We start from the raw sequence: 5,675 nt of genomic DNA on the forward strand, positions 1-5,675 counted from the left end.
CCAGTCACTGCTAGTTGATTTAGCGATTTATATAAAATCTTAAATTATTTAATCTATCAACTGTTTGATTAGTGTTGATTTAAAAATAATAATATGGAATTAGTAAGTAGCTATTGGTATACTTGTCCAGACTAAACGTGGTAGGATATTTGTTAATTCAGTTATCTAGAGTTATATTGCGGATTGTGTACCATATGACATAGTTATGTCAATTTCTTATGTCATATATCTAAAATTCTTAAAGTTCTTAAGAGTTCTTAAATCTGAGAACTCTATTAAAATAAGTTCCCAATTTTGTAAAGTAAAATTCCTAGAATTCCTAAATTTTTTATAATATAAGTATTTGAGAATATGTATATTATTATAAAACTATATCTATGTGTTTTAATCATTTTTGATTTTAAACAAAAGGGTTAAGATATCGATAAAATTGAATGGTGTTTTCTCTTTAGACCGCTAATGAAGTATTTGGTTTTATGAAGCCCCCACTAATAATAGACCACTGGCTTTAGAACCTTTGTTTTCTTAACTTTTTTATGCTTTCTTTGATATGATCATGAGATACAAGAAACATGGTGCCTTTTTTTCACATTGAGGCACCAGAAATCGGAAAATAATAAAACTTTTACGTATCAGTTTTCTAATAACTGTAAGTCTAACTTATTTTCTTGTTTTATTTATGAGTTAATTTTGAGAACAGGTTTTTTTCTTAAGTCTTAGAGGATTTCGTGGACTTTAAGTATTTTCATCGATATGCCATTCATTATATAGGATTTATGGATTATATGGGTCATATTAATATTATCTTTTTACTCATATATTTTTTTCAGTGTTCAAATATTTTCATTGACATTCAATTGATTTAATATAAAATTTTTTTTGTAATAGCAACACATAAAGAAAGATCCAATCGAGACGAAGAGAGGAAAGATCGCAGACAGACGCGGATCATAATGAATTACGAGTTCGACTCAAATTACGTATTAACAGAAATTTGTGGAAGCCCAAAAACAAAGGGAAAAGGGCATCTAAGAATTTTGTTTTTTTGATACAGCAGAAAGTCGCTTATTTAACACCGCAAACGCAGCAGGTTGCCTGCGCTGCAGCCGCCACCAACAAATTGCACCTGAACAGTGCCTGCCTTGTTGTATCTTTTGTGGTTTCCAAGATGTTATTTTCGATATTAGTGGTGCTGTTGTTGTTGGTGCTGCTGTTGTGATTGTTGGGTTTGTTTATATTGTATGTGAAATTTTTATTGTTTTCTTATTTAGGTGGTCCCTCAATACATCACAATTTGATTTATTTTAAGATGTTTGTAACACATTAAAGAAAAGTGTTGAGAGCGAATAGAGATTCATGTTTGTACAAATATTTAAAAAAGAGAATTTTACAAGATATTTTTCTATTAATTATTATATTGGGATATATATGATATTAATAATAATATTAAAATATATATGGAAGATTAATTATATATAAAATTTTACAAGGGTGCATTGGTTGCAAATGCAGATTGCGAATATGTGCAAGTGCGAAGTACATTTCTTTTATTGCACTTTGCTTGTTGGCTGCGTCACACCTCTTATCATGCAATATTTATCAAAATGCAACATTACATACAACAAATGCTTTACAAGCACACCATGCAGCCTTGCAGCGTTGCAGTGTTGGAATATTGTTACAAGCGATCAACACCTTCATTGTTTAACACCGAAATGCAATAATTGTAAAATTCAATTTTCAAATGATAGCAAAAACGGGTGAGAGTAAGTAAGATGAAGTGTGATGAAGTGAGATGAGGTGCTCGATGTATGGCTCAACACATTTGCCACTTCGTAGTCAGTTTTGTAGGCTGCAGTGTAGTCTATGGCAGCGACATATCCTGGTGCTACTTTTCGACGGCCCCGAAGTGCGTGTGAATGTGCGGCTGATGTGCCCACAGTAGGAGTCTTAATATTGACAATCAACTCGTTTAGATTTTGCATTTTCATGTCTTGTCTGCGAAATCTTTAACACATCGTGTCTCTTGTTTGGGTTGGAACAACTAAAAAATGAAAACAATTCCAAAAAGTATTTTAAAAGTGTTTTGAAGAACATTAATTTTATACAAAATGATCATTTACTTAAACGACAACTACAACAATGACGACTACACACTTGTACGACGGCTCTTATCCCAAAAAAAAAGTAGAAGACTGGATGAAGCGAAGAAATTCGATGTTCGATTTTACAAGGCGTAAATGTGCGTGGGGATCGATTGAGGTATGTCTGATCGTGCCTTCGATAAGTTTTAAAGCAAGCAAATTGTTTTAAAAAATTTTAAATAATGCTTAATGTGACTTGAAAAATGCGTACATAATAAAATATGAATTAATACAAATTTGATTAATTCCAATAATTTTTCATATTTCAATGAGAATAACTCAGTGTATTCGATATTGTCTTGAAGTAACTAACATCAGACGAAAAAGCGATCGATTTTATATGAGTTATAAAAAAAATTAAAAATTTTGTGTGAGGAATAGCTAGATGATGTTAGGAAAAATATTTTTAGTACTCTGCTCAGAATGGTCTGCGTTTAGTTTTAGACAATCGTAAACGTTACCATATAAGCGCAAGAAATACTTAGGAGGGTATTTCATGGATCATAAAGATTCAAGACTAGGAAAGGTAGGTTCTAAACTGTCTTTTATTAAAGAAATCGGATTTGGAGAAACACTTTAACCCGTGTAAGGGGCACAATAGATCTTTTATGTCTCAGTGCAGAATCCCTTCTTTAATAATAATAATAAACGTTACCATTTGAGACAGCAATAGTGCCTTTTATGGATTATCTCTCGCTGACAGTAGACAGACAGTAAAGCTGAAAGTTGATAGACAAAAGGATTTTTTTTTCTAGTCAACTGATAGAAAGTTTTTTATTAGCAAGAAATAAATTCGGCTATTGCATTTGAGCAGTAGAAGTTTATCGATCAGATAAAATAAATACTTTATTATGTATAAACTTATTATACATAACATTTAATTTTAACATTATTTTTGTTTATTTAAATAACAAAAAAAACATTGCTACCAGTCAAGAGAAATTCTAACGATCTGCAGCTGTGGTGTTTAGTGAATTTGAGTGAGAGCACGGATCTTAAGGACTTTAAGTTTGGGCTGTCAAATTAGTATTTTAGCCAAAGAAGGACTGTATGCGACATAAGGCAAATATCATCTGTAAAGTCTAGAATTGGTCTAAGCAACAAGTTACCTTTGACGGTATTTCCTTTATGTAAGGCAGTTACATTACAGTACAACAATAATAAACTCTTGTTTTGAAGAGGAAAAATGGAAGATTTCATTGAATATATGTGTCTCTTAAAACAAAAACATTTCTATTACTCCTTTAGTACCTCAATCGGTAGGAAATACAAAAAATTTTTATTTTTTAGGATATATGTGGTAGCGTGTTTTAGTAGCAGTTTTTCTCGTCGATTTCTCTTTTAGAAGGTAATTGTAAGAAATAGATATTTGAAAACGTCTCTTTTAAAATGGACAAGGAGAAGAATCTCTCTTCAAGAGAGACATCTAAAGTAAAAATTTTTAACTATTTATTAGTATCAAGTTTTTTGAGGACAAAATTTGAACCTTTTGAAATCATATTTATTTAAGCGAGCTATGTATTACTAGAAACCCAGATGTCTATAAAATAAACGGTTTGTGGATTTAAGTTCAGAGGTGTCAATTTGCATAACTTTCAATCAATTATCGTTTTATTTTATCTAATTGCTTTATTTTTAATTGTCTTTCTTTAACAATTTTTTCTTATTCAGTTGTCGAATGTTGTCACTTTTATCAAATATTATTGCCAAAAGCAAATTTTCGAACCACCCTAGTGTTTAGTATCGCTTTAAAATTACCATAATTTGATAAAAGGACGCTAATTAATAGTCAACCAGTATTAAATATTTTAAACACCAATATTTGATAATATCATTTAGACACTATCAGCCAAACATAGATATAACATATTTTTTAAATGTAAATACAGAGTAACTTAATATCTCTCTCTTAGGCACTATTTGTCAAACTATTTTAGAGTCAAGTACTTTGACTTATCATACTTTTTTTTGAAATTAAAACAGTTATTGTATGTTTTTATTTGACAAATCTATAAAATTTTATCTTTGTTTTGTTATAAATACATTTTTTTTAAATTTTTAGGTGGTTTTCAATATTAAGCATATTGCGCCTTTTAGGTGTAATTTTACAGTGAATTTAGTCATTTAATTAATAAATTTGTTATTATGAATCTTTACATATATTTTACTTGCAATTAACGCTACGCTGTTTACGTATGCGACTCACGCAAGCTTCACAAAGAAACAACAGGAAGAAAAAAATTGTTCGCATTTCACATTCTATACATCACAGTGACTAAAGCCACAGAAACAGTATCAGCCGCAACGCGTCATCATCATAAAAATGTCATTCGCGCATGCGCATCATTTCGAATAGTTTGGAACTGAACCGAACACTACAGAGACATGGACAAAGCAGTACTTGGTCAGGTTTACAAGGGTTTGGTTACCACTGCTGCACTCGATCACACTTCGCAAAGGCACGCTCATGCGAAACCGAAACATAAAAAGACCGCAGCGTCAAGGAATGAACGATTTGTGTATTTCAGATCGATATCGTAACGAAAATAAACGATGACCAACGTACGCATGCCTTTCGCATTGCGGCGGCATCTAGTGTTGGCGTCTGTGATTTGTCAAATTCGTTACGATAACGATCGGCAACCATATGCGATCGCCAACCGGAGCGCTCAGCGCGCAGCGATCCACTGCCGCCGGGAGCTTTGTTGTCTTAAGCTCATATAATAAAATTATTGAACATCTTGATATCACGGGATAACTTAACATTTTGCCAGCAGGAAAATATATTAAAAATAAATTTATTTATTTGGAAGTAAATAAATTATCATTCGTTGTTAATATTGAGAAAATGTTTTCTCGCTGTAAACTTAATTAAATATCGACATAAAATTGTTTTGTTTCTGTGAATTCTTTGATTTACAGAAGAACTTCGTATCTTATCACAAGTGATAACTATCCAGCACTATTTATACGGAGAATCCGCTTTCAGTTTCATTGGAAAATAATCTCTCGTGCAGATGGAAGGCACGTCATAATTTGTAATTTGGCCGCGGCTGACATGGCGCCAATATTCCAAAAGTTTCACAAACAAATGCTTAAATTTTTATTACTCCACAAATAAACAAATAATTTAATTTGAACTTTTCAACAAGATTTCATGTACATAAATGCATACATAATTAGCTTATATTTGCTCGAACACGATAAGAACAACGTCCGTCGCGATTCCATGAAGCGCAGCAGTACGCAGTTTTGGGAACATCGGTTGACATTATTGACACGAGACAAATTGTACATGTTTGTGCCTTTCTGTCTGTTAATTTGTTTCTGCCGAACTCCACTCTTAATGGATAACGAAGACGACTCATATTGAAGTAGATTATGTTCAAGTTATAATGTGGATGTGTTGGGGTAATCAAGCACTAAATGGTTTATTGCGGGATCTTAGGGTAAAGAAAAGTTTGAGAACTCATAATAAAAATTGTTCTTTAACAAATATGGAAGACAATTAAGGGTATCATAAATTAATAA

Source organism: Teleopsis dalmanni, chromosome 1 (genome assembly GCF_002237135.1).
Source record: "Teleopsis dalmanni isolate 2A chromosome 1, ASM223713v2, whole genome shotgun sequence".
NCBI lineage: Eukaryota > Metazoa > Arthropoda > Insecta > Diptera > Diopsidae > Teleopsis > Teleopsis dalmanni.